This window comes from Lotus japonicus, chromosome 6 (assembly GCF_012489685.1).
Source record: "Lotus japonicus ecotype B-129 chromosome 6, LjGifu_v1.2".
Classification (NCBI taxonomy): domain Eukaryota; kingdom Viridiplantae; phylum Streptophyta; class Magnoliopsida; order Fabales; family Fabaceae; genus Lotus; species Lotus japonicus.
The window spans coordinates 26,350,551-26,367,244 of record NC_080046.1 but is presented as its reverse complement, the minus strand read 5'-3'; the positions used below and the strand labels follow the sequence as shown (position 1 = coordinate 26,367,244).

The 16,694-nt window shown below is 33.7% G+C and overlaps 2 long non-coding RNA genes across 12 annotated transcripts; one reads left to right on the top strand and one right to left on the bottom strand.

Moving 5' to 3' along the window:
* The first annotated feature begins 5,781 nt into the window (after positions 1-5,781).
* On the top strand, positions 5,782-8,711 carry LOC130724213 (uncharacterized). 2 transcript variants are annotated; one of them, XR_009014457.1, is made up of 5 exons: positions 5,782-6,251; positions 6,424-6,863; positions 6,949-7,092; positions 7,795-7,883; positions 8,438-8,711. It is a non-coding gene; the product is annotated as an uncharacterized LOC130724213 (long non-coding RNA). The 2 variants fall into 2 exon arrangements; XR_009014456.1 differs by having other exon boundaries at positions 5,783-6,251; positions 6,379-6,863.
* A 2,409-nt stretch (positions 8,712-11,120) lies between these two features.
* On the bottom strand, positions 11,121-14,647 carry LOC130723279 (uncharacterized). Of its 10 annotated transcripts, none has more exons than XR_009014251.1 (7): positions 14,117-14,646; positions 13,943-14,011; positions 13,758-13,863; positions 13,586-13,617; positions 12,206-13,495; positions 12,028-12,075; positions 11,121-11,645 (listed from the first exon to the last, which is right to left on the bottom strand). It is a non-coding gene; the product is annotated as an uncharacterized LOC130723279 (long non-coding RNA). The 10 variants fall into 10 exon arrangements; XR_009014248.1 differs by having other exon boundaries at positions 12,206-12,301; positions 12,432-12,522; positions 13,332-13,495; positions 13,758-14,642; XR_009014246.1 differs by having other exon boundaries at positions 12,206-12,301; positions 12,432-13,495; positions 13,758-14,647.
* Positions 14,648-16,694: the final 2,047 nt, after the last annotated feature.

Sequence of the window (16,694 nt, the reverse complement as noted above, 5' to 3'; positions counted from 1 at the left end):
TTTATTCAGTTTGAGAATCCAATGAGATCTTCTCTTAGATGTCAGCGTGCGGCAGGGAGTGTCCTGAGGATGGTGGTGTTATTGCTGGTCCACATGAGAGGATATATACCTGCAGACGACACAATGAGCTCAAGTTAGTATTAGTGTGAGGGATATATACATGCTTGAATGAAAAACATGTAATATAAATTAACGACGGAACCTATATTTATAGGCTCAGAGTCCATGAAGGTTGTCCTTGCTAGTGTAAAGAAAGTCCTTTAAGTTGAACTTTCAAGCAGAAGATAGCTTTCGACTGTCTCATTTGAGTTTGCTTCATGTTGGTCCTTTGCTAGTCCATCAATTATGTCGAGGTATTCAGCCATCCTTATGACCAGTGCTTAGACGTGCACCTTTTGGCCAGGTGAAATGTTTGTTCGTCCAACAATTTCGAAATTGCATAGCTGATTCGAACATTTTTGTTGTCACTTAAGAAAATAAACCTTAAGGTTAATTAAGATAAAAAAAAAATGTAACTATTTTTAACATGTGTTGTTAGATGATTGAATGCTTATACAGTTATACTTACCATGTATTAAAATTAAACTCAAATTTTAAGGCTCGTTTCATTTTATTGTGAGTACAGTCTCCATTGACATCATGCTTTAAAGCTATCTCCAAAATTTGCTAAACTCAAAATGCATACAAATTCAATTCATCCCAAAATGTATATTTTGTGTTTAGAACAAGGAATGCGGCTAGTTAATAAGAGTTAATAGTACAATTAAAGAAGAACTGACAAGACGTGCAACACAATAATGTCAGATTGACATGTTAAGAAAGCAACAAATCATCCTTGCCACGTGAAGATCATTAGAACTTCCTTAAGATGTCGATCCATGCAATGCAAGAACTTCAGAATCTCACGTGGAGAGTTCCTCATTCAGCGGTAGATTCATATGGATATCTATTTCTAATTTGAGTAATTAAATTTCTATCACAAGAAAAGAAAATAAGTAGTTATTAATTAGAGTTTTAATCTTCAATAAATAAATACAATTACATTTCTCAATGAGAATCCAAAGTGCACGCACATATGCTTGTCTAGTCCTTTGTAATTTCCACTTGAAAGATTCGAGCTACACACATGACTTGTCTCTGATGAAACTCCATTTTCAGATTGAATAATGTTTTGTACACATACCTTTTCCACCTCCACCTTACTTGAATAAGAAGAGAAATGAGAGTAATGAGTGATATGATATGTGATGTGACAGGAAATGCAGAGAGAGATAGAAAGAAAAATGTGTGGAAATGAGATGGAAGAGAAAGTAAGGTGTGTATAAATCATTACTCTTTCAGATTTAAAGATCTTTAGGGATCGTAATAAATAAAGGAGAAAGTTAAATTGTGTCTAGCTGCAGTACTATACGATGTATTTACAGTGTTGCACTAACTTTCTTGCATGCATATGGTTATTGAGATTTGTACTATGCAGTGGCCTTAATGCACAGACAAATGTTCCTGTCCTTTAAAGACGTTGAAGCACGTGAATGCTAGTGATAAGCTGTTTTGTCATTTAGTACTAGCTAGAAGAAACATTCGAGGGTCATCTTTAAGGTTTTATTTTAATTAATTTGCTATAATTTTTGTAACTTTTGGCTAATTAACTATATGTGCATGTGGAGAGGAACTGGGAGCAATAGTAGAGTAGGGATCATAATATTGGGAGCAATCGAGCAATCCACAAGCCAAAACGGATATATGAGTGGTATTGATAAGTTGGAAATTTCAGTCTTATAATTTTGTTTCTCTTTTTTATGTCACCACTATGCTCCCAAAATTACTATTAATTGGAAATTATAATTTTAACAGCAAAACTTATTAGTAACAAATATAAGATTGAGAAACAATTCATCTCAATTAAGTAAAGAGTCTTACAAAAAACAACAAAATTAAAAGTTGAGCTGGGTTTTTTATTCCGCTCTAGCATGTCAATCCGTTTGTAGACCCTTCTAATTCTCGTATGGACTAAAGTTAAATACATCTTACATAACTAACTCGGTCATATATTGAAATCGGATGAATCTTCTCACAGTAAAATCTCAATAACCTGAAAGAGATAATAGGTAAATTATTTCAGCAATAATCCATATTCACGGACCAAACCTTGGGGCCCTTGATCCAAATTAAATAAGTCAAACTAGTCTATAAGCTTCGAAGAGGTTGAACCTTAAGTAAGGCAAAATGGTGAATTTAAGCTTTCTTGAATGTATGTTCCTCACTCTATAAGCATGTTGGCCGGTTTGTAGGCTCTTCTAATTTTTGCATGGACCAAAGTCATATATGCATGCCTTACATAACCAACTCTGTCATATATTAAAATTGGATGAATAATAAGATCTCGATTGCCTGAAAGAGCTAAAGTCAATTATTTCAGCAGTGATCCATATCCACGACCCAAACTTCAAGCCCTTGATCTAAATAAGTCAAACAAGTCTATAAGCTTCGAAGACATTGAACCTTAAGTAAGGCAAAATGGTATATATAAGCTTTCTTGAACGTCTGTTCCTCAATCTATATGCATGTCAATCGGTTTGTAGATCCTTCTCATTCTCGCATAGACCGAAGTCAGATACGCCTTACATAACCAACTCGATCATATATTGAAATCGGATGAATAGTAAGATCTTGATCGCTTGAAAAAGCTAAAGGGTCAATTATTTCAGTAGTGATCCATATTCACGATTTCACGACCCAAACTTCAAGCCCTTGATCCTAACAAATCACACTAGTTTATGAGCTTTAAAGACGTTGAACCTTAAGTAAGAAAAATGGTGTATTTAAGCTTTATTGAATGTATGTTCCTCAGTCATAGCCCTACTAACCCACTTCTAATTATTCATAAATTATTCTGATATAAAATTGCCATAAATTAATTTTTTACCCCTATTTTTTTTCTCACTCTTAATAGTTAATATCCAAATTAGCTGCAACCATGTCTATGACGTAAAACATGTAACTTACTCACAAGTCACAACTACTCCTCAACCATCTTGAGCAGTGACCTTAAAAAGTATGTAATAATTGGTAGATGTTCGTTTTTATTTGACGATTTTTCTCTTTTATAATGTAATGTAAAGTCCTGAATGCTCCGTTGATTTCATGATGACAATGGGCTCGAGACAGACAAGGATTTCCATGTGGGCCACATGATATCATCTAAGTTTGTAGCTTTGTCTCTGGCGTGGGCCCAAATGATCTTCTCTTCAAAATTGATCCAGAAATAATGTCTCTTATTTATTGAACCATGCCACTTGATGAGCTATATTTGTGTCTTACACTCTTTTGGTTATTTCTTTTTCCTCAACACATTATTTTGGTTTGGCCATTGTGTATTTTGATGCGTGATAAAGGCTTTTGAGTGCGTTTTTTTCACAATAATATTTTTTTTATTCTACTTTAATTTTCAATATGATTGAGTATGTCAATATAATTGATTAAGTCAAATGTGACTTGGAAATGATGTCTTATATTTGTATATTTTTACTATAAAAGTAATTTAATTTTACAAGAAAATAAATAAAAGAAATAAATGTCTTCAGATGAGAAGAGTTTATATCTTTTTTTTTTGAAACTGATGAGAGTTTATCTACACTTTGTTTTTTGGTTTGCCATGAATATGTGTTATGGTTTCTTTCTGTTCTTTGTATTTAAATTCTAGCACCACTTGTGTTAGATTTGAATACAATCATTTTTCCTTTTTTATTTTAAAAAAAATCTATTTTCGATCGACGAATAATAGAGACAAAATTAGTAATGTATTTTCTAGAAGGAACCTTTTTCAGCAAAAATTGTCATAAATTTAGACCCATCTATTTTAGAGGCGAGTTTTTCTATCTCTATAATTTGTACAAATATTTTAAATTAGTGTCTGGTTTAATTGACCTTTTCACTATGAAGTTGTCAATTTGTAAACTAGTGATAAAATTTGGGATGGAAAAACTCTCTCTAAATCTGTCATTAATTATGTCGAAACAATTTCAGACAGAGATTTTGTAACAGATTCTGATATTTTGTCGCAAAAGTTGAAAAATGTTGAGTGAAATTAGACTTTAAAGAAATATAGAATTCAATATCATATGAGCTGAGTTGAAGTTAAAGGTAGTGTACTATAATTACACTAACTAAAAAACTTGAGGTTTGTGTGACTGCAGTTTTAGTTTTCTCAAAAACTATTTTTAGAAACTGATGGTTTGGAAAACAGTTTTTTTTTTTAAATAAAAGAAGGATAAAACAGTTTAAATGAGAAGTTTTCAACATAAATAAAAACTTTAATTTGAAAACTAAAAAAAAAAAAGAAAACGTCTTTGAAGTGTTCTAACATTTTAGTTTTAAGAAATAAAAATAGAACTATTTTCAAAAATAAGTTTTGAAAACAAGTATGCCAATGTTTTTAAAATTTTCAGTTTTTTAAATTAGAAAATTGAAAATGGTATTTAAAAACTATAATCAGATACGCTCTTGACCTTTTTAACATAGTTTAGTCAGCTCTGAGTGCTTCTAAGAATTTTCTAGCTTCTCTAAGTTATTTTGTCAATTGTGACTTGCGAATCTAGCTATGGTAAAAAGAAGTTATCATTCTGGTTCTGGTTTGGCCACATATTCCCACTGTGAAGGAAACTGAAACTCGTTTCTTAAGCAGTTGAACTTAACCATCATCGGTGCCTCTGACTTTGACCACATGGTTGACTGTAAAAAGATCTGAATGACAAAAAGGCAAGTCCACTATATATGTAGAGGCAGTTAAAAGAGCTTGGATTAATTGGTTCTCTAATGGCCTTTAAGGACAGCACAATAAAGCTTTTTCCATGTTCTCTTCTTTTCCTTTCTTTATGGTTTCCTAGAGTAAGTGAAAAGCTACCGACAGTGTGGTCACTAAGGTTATGGCATATGATGCACCCACTTTCATAGCTTCCATATTACAAAAATTCTCTTGATTTAGAGGTTGTTTTGTATAGAATTAAAATTGTGTATATTTCCAGTCTTATTTTGGGAAGTGAGAAGTAATCTTAATTTGAAGATTCTAAGAGCATCTTTAACCATGATATTCAATAAAGTATTTACATTTTACATTTTACAACTCTCAATAATGTCTCATCGTCTACATTATTTTATTAATTTTTACTCCAATCCAACAACTCTTAAAAGTTTATATAAAAAAAATTATTTTATTAATTGCAAGTTTTTATTTAAACCTTTTACATTAAATAATAATAAATGCAAACACACTTTTTCATAACTAAATTGAGTATCTACTCTCATATATCCTCACTAGCCATGTTCACTACAAAAAAAGTTGTTTTTAGTGGCATTACATTTGTGGCATTTACCAAAAAATGCCACAAGCTGATATTATTTTGGCATTTAATTAGAATGCCACTAATTTAATACCGCTTGCTAGCTAATTAGTAGCTATTTGGCAACAAACTGAAATCACTTTGGCATTTAAGTAGAATGCCGCTAATTTAGGACCGCTTCCTAGCTAATTAGCAGCTATTTGGCAACAAACTGATACTACTCTGACATTTAACTAAAATGCCACTAATTTAGAATAGCTTCCTAGCTAATTTGCAGCTATTTGGCAACAAACTGATATTACTCTTGGCATTTAATTAGAATGCCACTACCGCATTCCTAGCGGATTAGTAACTATTTGGCAGCAAATTTCCTAAAGTGGTCATTTCACCTAATTACTAGAGAGAGACTCTGCAAATCTCAATTATCAAACATTCATTAATCATTACTTAAGTTTCTAAAAGCTTTTTACGTCACAAACAAAAACTTCAAATCAATTTTCCCTTCTAACTTTTGATTTCTCTCCCTTGATCATCGTTTTCTCGCTGCTTCTCCGTCTCCGAGCTAGGGTTTTCTTTCCGTCGTCACATTAGAACCCACTCTAAACCGTTTTGGAGATAACCGTCTTAGGTGGCGGAGGATCGACGGCGATGCTGGTGTCATTCCACCGGCGGAATTTTTGGCAGAGAAGTTGCTCGATTGAGCGAGGAGGGCGACGATGATGGCGCTGGAGATTGTGAACTTGAAGACAGGGTTGCAGCGAGGGTGCGAAGGAAATTGGCGAAGACGTTATGTGCGAATGTCACCTCCGATTTCCGCCACCGCGAACGGTATCATCTCTGGTCTCCGCCTCGCTGCTCTAGGGTTCGCAACTCAAACCTGTGGAAATTGGAATCACACTCTCTGGATCTGATGTAAGCTTAAACAATTTTCCTCTGATTCAGGTTTTCCGATTACGATCCTGATTTTTCATCCTTATTGCTAAGATCTCTTGGTTTATCTTAGTTACGTTGTGATTTGATTCTGCAACTGGAATTTTAGGGGTTCAAGAGTGTTTCTACTTATGGTGCTGCATTGTAATTTCAGCTACTATTCCCTCTTGAAGCTCTTCACTGATATTTTTCCATCTCAAGGTAATTTTCCTCTTCACATCTTCTATTGTGGCTCGGTTTAGGGTTTCACAAATTTGGGGAATTTCATCCTTTTGATCTTGTGACTGATGATTCCATTAAGAGTCTCTATAATAATGAAAAAAATTGGTAGAACAATGTGGACATTTCATGGTATACGTTTTTGTACCTTCTACAATAAGGTTTGGATTGGATTGAATTAACTCACTCCTTTTTCTCTATTGACATAATGACATGTAATGAAATGACTTTGGAGTTGGAGTTCCCTTGGTGATATATATGCATCTGTTAGTTGATCCATGAAACAGGGAATCCTGTAGGTTTGATTTCGTGACAATGGAGACTGTTGATGATACTGATTGATATCCTAAGTATCTGATATCTGTGTACTTGAAGGTATATATGTGTACTTGAGTAAAGTCTGATTTGGTCTTTATGTTCGATCGAGTTTTGAAAGTTTTATGCTTCTTTCCATTTGAAGTTTCTGTGCCAACAGGTCAGCTGCATGAAGCAACTCATCATCAAACTCCCAAATGACAACTAAACAAACAAATCAAATACAACAGTATCAGACCATTGGGGTTGTATGACCTTTTTAGATCATTCATTTTGATGATTGTACATGGTAGTGACATTGTTTAGGCCTTTCTCTTGCTGGTAGCTGTTTATTCGTTTCTTTTTCCCTTACTGCTTCCATTCATTTTGATGTTCATGAATTTAAGTATGTACCCATGCATATATTAAATTGTTAAGGTATTTCTCTTGCTGCTAACTGTTTATTTGTTTCTTTTCCTCATCATGATTCAATTCATCTTTATGTTTGTGAATGTAAAAATGTTCTGGTGCTTATATTAATTTAAAGCGTAATGACATATATAAAATTTTGAGTGGAAGACTAGCCCAATATGTCCGGTTACACATTCTTTGTATGAGAAGTATCCGATTCCTGGATTTGATATTTTGCAAGTGTAGTTTATCTATGTTCACCGTGTGAGAGATTGGGTAAAATATGAATGATTGAACAATCTTTGATTTTAGTATTTCATTTTTAAATGCACCAATAGTCCAATACTGAAGTAATATGAGTATTGTAGTTCCAACATATATTAGTGGGGAAAGTAAATAAGATATATATGCATAAACAGTTGAGTTCTGAAATCTGAAGAATGGTTTAGTCACAGTGAATGGTTTTACTTGGTTTACTCAAAGTTTGTTTACTTGAATCCGCTAAATACCCTTTTTAAGTATTGTGATAAAATATTTGTTGTATGACCTTTTCACATTGTAATCTTGAATTCTCTCTTTATTGCTCTCACTTCCTATGCAGATTCTGGTCTCCAACAAAGTTTATGTTTTAAGTGTATCCCACTGCTTTCTTTCTTTCTCTTTCGTAAGGATCTCTCTCGAGTTCACAAGGTACCCTCTCCTCTACTTGCTTTCGGTTTCAACTATTAGATTTGATTGAAAAATGATGAGTTTATTCGTAAATAAGTTGATTATACTGTTCTAATTTCATATTTGATGTCTCAAGCTTCATTTGAAGGACACTCTATGTCTCAAATGGAGCCTCCATCCTTTGGGTTGTATGTCATATGTTTTAAGTTTATTATTCAACTGTGAATTCACTTTAAAGGGTTGTGTTCATCCGCACCTGTTTATTTTCATGTCTTATTTTCCCAAGGGGCTGTGTTCTTAAAATTCGAGCATGATGTGTTAAATTCTCATTGCATAGATCAATAGTTCACACACCTAGCAATAGTTATAGCATGACCTTATCCCTCTTCCCCTTTTGTAGCTGATATGATAGATTGGATTGAATTAATGGATGAGATGGATGAGTAGAGTCATGCATGTAAGTTAGGCTTCTAGTTTGATTTTAATGGAGAAAGGACATAGCCTACTCTATGGTATTAATTTGGATTTCAGCTACTGATTCGAAATTTGACATATGCCTACTATTTTCATTGCAGGGTCAATTGATGACAATATAGATACAATGAAGAAATGTCTAAAAATATTTGAGTCTTTAAATTTTTAGCTAATGGGTTAGCTAGTGTTGGCAGTTTACATATGTCTTCTTGTAATTGATTTATGTACTTTGGTGTTTCAATCTTTATGTACTCAAATTCAGATGCTGGATCTCTATATTTCCTTTCATGTTCATGCCCATTTGTTAGTTTGTTTGAACCTTGTCACATCTTGAGGCATACTTATTGGGTGTTCATGAGCTTGAGCATTTCTTTATTTCTCTTGTGAAGGTAGAGCTTATATTGATTGTTAAGAATATTTTCCTTTAATTAATCATTTTCTCTATAAAAGATAACAGGATTTCGGCTCCACAGTATAAAAGTATGAATATATAAGTAAATAAAATATTATTGATAAAATGAGGCATATATGTAGTTTGTGGCATTTAAAAAGATGCCAGTTTCAATTTGTGGCATTTAAAAGATGTCAGTAGCATTTGTGGCATATAAAAACCGGCATTTAAGCAAAAAATGCCACAAAACAGTTGTGGCACCTGTAATAGAGGCACTTAAAGGTGAATGTCACTAATAACACTTGGGGCATTTAATAAATGCCACAACTTAACAATATCAATGCCACTAAAAATACATTTTTTTGTAGTGGTTGGAATTAAAAATATGCTCAAATGGTAATAGATATTGGTGGGAGTATGTATTTGACATTACATACTCTCATTGGAGATGCTCTAACATGCTGTAAGAATTTAATTCATATTTTTTTATACATTTAATTCATATTTGAGTAGCTTAAATAAAAGAATTAAAAATATAACATTCCACTTAAACATTTTGGATTATTTTGATTCATTCGAACTCAATTTTCTCTTTTATTTTATTTCCACTCATTGATCTCTTTATATATATATATATATATATATATATATATATATATATATATATATTACTAGTATTTTTTACCCGTGCGATGCACGGGGATATCCATTTTTGTTTTTGGTTTTTCTTTTATTATCTTTTTTAAAATATGTGTTATTTCTTTTAAGATATTTTATGGATTAATAAGAGAAAATTTATTTTAGATATAAAAAACATAAATTTTAAAGTATTTTTATTGAATGTTTGTTTTGGTTTTTTTAGTTACTACTTTTTTATCATATTTATCCTCGTCTTGTGACGTGTGCAACATTCGAGGGTATTCTTTTCTTTTTTATAGGAAAATGTTAGTTGTTAGTAATGTAAGTAATTAGTTCTTTCACCTGGGTTTGAACATGGCCCCTCACCTTTCATTCCTCACAACTCATATGTCTCATAACTCTTACCACTTGACCTAACCCTCGGGACATTCTTCTTTCTTTTAAGCGTGAAATTTTTTCAAAATAAGTGTTTTTTCTACGTTTAGTAAAAGAAAGTTAATGAACCAAATTCGGGTCGAGTGTTCGATCCTTAGGAGTCACACTCATGGAGAAGCCTTTAGCTTTCACCACATCCAGGTTAAAATTGCGAGCGCAAGTTAATACACCAAAAATAAAATTTTTATAAATTTAAAGAAAAAAATTAATTTTAGTATAATAAAAAATAAATTTGGAATTTTCATTTTGGGATTAATTTATCATGTTCCGTTGCCATCACCACTACGGTTGCCTTCGTTGCCGCCATCAGTGAAGGCCAGCGACAGTGTCACTTGTGGTGGCGGCAGTGAAAAATTATTTTTTTCATTTATATCAGGTAGAATATCAACCTTTAGTTGCTGAAGATTAATTTAAATATTAGTAACATATTGTATAAATAAAAATAATTAATCATTTTTTATGGAAATCATAACTGATATTATTTTCTTTAATATTAATATTAATATTACTTAATTTATTATATTAAACTGATATGATATCTTAAGGTATTTCATATCTGATTTTAATTTTTTTAAGTATAATATTAAAATTAAATAATACATATTTAATAAAACCCAATTACTTGATCATATCCAATATAATTCACTAACTTATAGTAACCTCATTATTTGGTGAAGGTGAAAGGGTTAGTCTTAAAAACAAAGTTTGGTGAAGGTGAAAGGGTTAGTCCAATATTTATTTTGACATTCATATCAAATTAAATGTTAAACATCTAGCTTTAATTTTTAACTATTATTATTAATATTAATTAAATTATTATATTATTAAAAAATAACTTACCATGTCCTATAGAGTTCTAAGTAATGTTAACTTTTTTATTTAGTACGTAACTAATATTAACTAAACAATAAAAAAATTGCAAGTGAAAGGGTACGGTTGTGAATTGATGACGATTAATATCAATATAAAGATTAATTAATATATTATATAAATAGAAAATATTTTATCATGTCCAATGAATTTATCTCATGGAAATTCACTTTTTAAGATTATTAATTAATATATTCTATATAACTTAAAAAAAATTATAATATCCAGATATTAAAATTTAAATTAATTATTTCAAATTGTACTTTTTAAAAGTGAATATATAGATTATTTCTTATTCAAATTCTAATGAGGTTGTCGCTAAAGGATAACTCAAGTGGTAAGATGAGTTGTTGGGAAGGGGAAGATTTAGAGATGTGCTGGGGTATAATTTTTTTTTCCAATGTACCAAAATAAATAAAAAATTCTAAAAGTCAGTACCCAAGAAAAAGTTTCTTTTTATATGCAAATAATTAAAAAAATTGTATATTCATGTAGTGCAAAACAATATTTGAATATCACCGATAAGGATCAATACACTTTTTCAGTTAACCTGGTACCATCCATTATACAGCGCAAAAGTCTTTATTAAGGATCATTACATTTTTCTATTATACAACACTGGCTAAGTGTCAACCAATAGCAATACAAAACATAAAAAGCTAAACAAATTCTCTTTTTTTTTCAAGGGGAGGACAGGGAGGTCACACAACAGGTAATCACAATGATACTATACCCTAATATTCCAATCCTTTCTTGATGTTAATAGTCAAATCCATATCCCACTATGATGTTGCTCTCTCCTTGTACCAAGCTCTGATTTTTTTGTGTGGCTAACCTCAGTCCTGTCAAATTAAAATCTCTATGGTTTATAGCATCCAAGATCTACCCATTTTGAATCTCCTCTTTGTCTCTTACTTGAGAGGCTTGGTGTTGTTCCCAATTTAGAACATATTACTAATGAAGCCCCCTAGTTCCTGCATAATAGTTGTTCCCTAAGACATCAACTTACAACAGCAAAACAGATTTTTTCATGTTCAGTAAAATAATCAAATGATGCTAAGTTTTAGGAATGATTTTTGCAAGTTTGGACATGGAGAAGAGGAATTTGAGTGGTATACAATCTTCAGAACTTATGGCCATGCTTTATAATGTAAATACAATTTTGATTAGCTGTCAATTTTGGCTTGGAGACTTATAACAGAATGTGTAGAGTTTCAAGTAAAATAAACACTTTCAGTAATGAAAAGAAGGCACTAAACAAATTACTTTGAGGCATTTTGACACTCAAAAAAAAAAGATACAAAGATATATTAAATGTTTCCTTCTTATAAAGACAAAGAATCACACAATACTCACCTTGGTCTTTGGCAGCTAGCAAGTCAGTTTGAGATCTCACTTCATCCTCTAAAACAGATGCAGAAAGGTGTCATAGAAAAGTGAATGGAATTAATTATGCAAGATTGTAACACTTATAGCAAAAAAGAGAAGGAAAAAAGTTATAATAGAGAAAAAGAAGATATAGATAGATACTAACTTATTGCTCCTGCGTGTTCTCTCAACATTTTAATCCTCTTGCTTGTCTACATGATTTTCACCAACCATTCTGCACTTCCTTTAATAAGCATGCATCCTGCAAAAATGACAATGAGAATAACACTATTGAATCTGAAATTTACTTTGACTATGTGGCTTTAATGAGATTACTTGTGTTATGCACGAAGTTAGCATAGAAAAGGGGCATGTATTAAAAAGCTCAATACCGGCAACAGTTTCAGAAAAATCAAATTATTTACTCATCATCAGGACAGATAGTGGTCTAGTGTTTAATTCCTCTTCTTCATTCATAGTCATCTGTGCCAAGAAAATAAATGTGTTAATTGGGTAAAATATCAAACCATAATATAAAGTATAAACACATCTAAAGTTCCTATACTAAGGAAAACCAATTTGATATATGCAGAATGAGAACAGATGGATAAAACTAACAATGTATCATGTATTATTAGATTTTTTTCTATAACTTATAGTGTTTGCAAAAACCATGGTTTTGAGGGCACCCAACTCAAAAGCAAACATGCACTAAGTTGATCATAAACAGGGATACTCCCAGATCCACAAAGTAAATAGATTTTTCCATGCCATGCATTCAGACATGGAAAGTGGCCCATAAGATAAAGGTCAAAATGAACAATTTCTTATATACATGTAGAATTATACTGGAAACAATAATACAATTGCTATTGCAAGGATGACATCAATCTCTCATTGCATTTAACAGATTTAGTTAAATATCACATCAATAAAATGTCCAATCATTGATTTAGGCAGCTTAATTATTTAAGCTGCAGATCTTTCCTATTATGAAAATGTTTAGCTTGTCCCAAGATGGCAGCAAGTTGAAAATGTGTAATTAAGCTTCTTCAGGTGAGTATCTTGTTTTCAGTGGTGCTAACAATCTTAGAAATTGGGCATGCTATCTGGCACTAAGAATGATATTAGAAGTAATAACATCCTGTGAGAATGAAAATTGCAAGCGGTTTCAAATTATTGCCTTGCCAATGAAGGACTAATGAAATGGTGCTCGCCAAATCCTAAATAGAAATTAGCAATTAGAGTCAATAAAATAAAGGAAGGGAAGAGTTTAGGAAGATGAAACACACTTGAAGTCCAATAAAGGTTGAAACGACAGAGAGCTCAGCCAAATAAATTTGGCTGCTGGCACATCTCCTTCCTCAGCCACCACATGTACTGTGAGTTTGCTGCACCTTCCCTCATCCTTACCGGTGTCATGAGCAATGAAGATCACCATTGCCTATAAAGGAACCTGTACATGAAATGGCAGTCAAATTAGATTTTCGATCTGAAAAGGCAGAACTAAAAGGATGATAGAAGACAAAAATAGAAGGTTACTTACCGGGCTTGATGAATCCATACTTCTGATTCAATCTAACCAACAGAAAAAAGGAAAATGAATCTAATTGTTGATACATGAAATTAAAAACAGTTCATGGCAAGATTTAAGATAACAAACACCTATCAATTACATGTCACAACTCTCATAGTCATAAGAGATTAAGAAGACTTACGAATACAAAGATAAACTCTCTAAACGACATAGGTAGCAATGTTGAACTTGCTTTGAAGCCTTCAATCGTCACACTCTTTATTTGCTTTGTTGATGTCCATGTTGACCTATAAACACAAAATCTGATGGAGAAAAAAACACAAAGCAATTGAACACTGAGCAAACATGATAGCGCTTAGTTCTTACCTTGGCGAACAGAAAGAGAAGATGAGACCGTAAATAAAGGGGTTTCTATAATACGAAAAAAAACAGCATCTGAATGTGCAAATAAAAGTGATTTTCATTTAGAATAGAGATACTGACAAAGAACAAATTCATAAGGAAATATGAAAAATTGAACACGCAGAGAAAATATCTCACCTCCATGGTTAGCGTTAAGATGAAAGGAAGAAGAAAAAGGATTCTGGGTAGCCATTCTGAGCTGGGTCACACGGCTTGCAGCCACGGTTCACCAGCATGGTAAAGCTCGCGAAGGCATCAGCCATGAGGTGGAGATCTTGAGGGATCCCGCGGCGTGCGAAGTTGTGAATCCTACACGGTAGAAAGTGAGGGATGGGTCTGGAGCAGTCGAAAAGCTTCTGTTGTTCAATCGGTGGTGCCGCTGCAGGCGTGGTGGAGGACTGGAGGTGTTGGCTTCTGAGGGCAATTTGTGACGATTCGCGGGCCAGGGAAGGATGCAATCAGAGTGGTTCCATTGCGGTAGAAAGTGAGGGAGAGGAGATTGAAGTGAAAGGCCAGAAATTTTGAAGAGAATGAATGAGAGGTGAACTGCTGCTGTTTAACGAAATCGTAGTTGAAGAAACCGAAAAGGCGGACATTAGAATGAAACGCGAGAAGGTTGAAAAATGAAAACGGAAGGAAAACGAAAGCGTTAGCGAAACACTGAAGGAGATCAATATTGTAGCTCGATTTCAATGGCCAAGATTTGATCCTTAACTAATAACTTACTGTGAATCAACGGCTGAGATTCAATCCAAGTGAAATTCAACGGCTGAGATTCAATCCAAGTGAAATAAGAGATATTTTTACTAAAATAACCATGGCCAAGCTTCATAGTTTTTAAAATTAATTGTTGAATGACATGTTTGCCCTCAAGGCTGCAGAAACTCTGCTTTTATATATATTATAGATAATAGATAGATAGATTATAGATTATAGATAGATTATAGATTATAGATAAATAGATTATAGATAACACTATATATCATGTATCTTTTTTTCTTCTTATTTCTTCATTTATTTCATTTGATCGAAGTGTGAATAAGAACTTATTAACTTTATTAACTTTTTCATGAAAGTACCTCAATGATTTCTAAATAAGGAATAAAAAATGTCTCACTAACATTTGTGTCCCAAGTTAAGGGCCTTTATTCATATCCGCTAATCAATAAAGAAAAGCACGCTCTTAACTCATAATCAATGTGCATGTTATTAGGCAGCTTTAATTGTTTCTTCTATCTTGTTACTTACAACTTAAAATAATTCTAAAGTCAAAACTCAATCAATTTGGGCGAGAAATTTTTCTAAATAGTTTTTAAATATCGGAATTGATTCATAGACAAAATAAGCTACTTTTCCGATGAATCAAAAAAAAAAAGACAAAATAAGCTATAGTGCGTTTAAGGCGGAAGCGGTAGCGCTACGGGAGGTACTCAGTTTAGCGTGGGATCGAGGCTTTCGGAGAGTCATCTGTGAGGTTGACTGTGCTGCACTTGTGACCACCTTAGCGGATGAAGTAGCTGTTCAGTTGCACTCGGATTTCTTGGTGTTGTATACCATCAAGCAAATGTTGAGGTGAGATTGGGAGGTGAAGCTTAGTTGTAATCATCGGGAGAGCAATGCGGTAGTGGATCACTTGGTAAGGCGGGGGGTAGCTGCTAGTTCCTCAAGGTCCTGGATCATTGATGTCCCAGACCCTGATGTGGAATACCTTCTGTTGAAGGACTCTTTGTCAGTTCCTTAGTTTTATTTTGCTGGTAGTTTTCCGATGTATAAAAAAAAATAGAGAAAATAAGCTGATTCAAATGTTATAACTTATAACTAAAGTATCTATTTAACCTCATGCATCTACTAAAAGTTGCTTATGGAGTTGGAATGCTTCATTTTCAAAATCTAGTACTTTTTTTTTTCACCTCACGTATGTTTACGGGAGACAATAATGTTTGAGACAACAAAATTCACATCATAGTTGGACTGGGCGGGACATACAGAATGTTTATGCCCGCCCAAGATGAACAATAACTGACCGAAGACAGCCATGGCGGGAACAATGGCACAACGAGCTTCTTTGCCCGCCCTTAAGTGGACCCACGAGCCAGCTGGAAGATTCCTTTGGATTTGTCTTATATGTACATGGATTTGAGCCCTGATTGTCAGGCCCAAATATAGGAAAAGTCCATGTCACGATTTCACCCTCTATAAAAGGGAAGGTCATCAGCTTGTACGAAACAACTTTTTTCAGCATTAATGAGAATATTCATTTTACGATATTTTTGCCATTCTGAGTACTCTGCTAGGGTTTACTTTCAGTCATTCTCTTACGTAAGCTTTCCCTAGTACAGAACATTGGCGCCGTCTGTGGCTCTGACCTAGATCTTCCAGTGACGTAGAAGGTAGAAGTTACGAGCCATGGAGACTCGTTCATGCGGCGTGGGCCGCCGTGATCATCGCCGGCGCGGTGGTGGTCGACACGGCGGCCGCGGCGGCGGACGGGACAACAACCGTCCTATACTGGAAGAGCAAGAGCAGGAAGCTTCCTCGGAGGGGGTCCACTCAGTGGCGCCGTCGCCAGCGTCGCTGGTGAATGCAGCTCCGGGAAGACCTTCAGATCTGATCGCTAAATCAGATCCAGGCGTTCGGCGGCGATCAACGCCGCCTGACTATGTGAACTTAGAAGACCTTAAAACCACTGCTCCACGGAGAACGCAGGAGGCAGTGA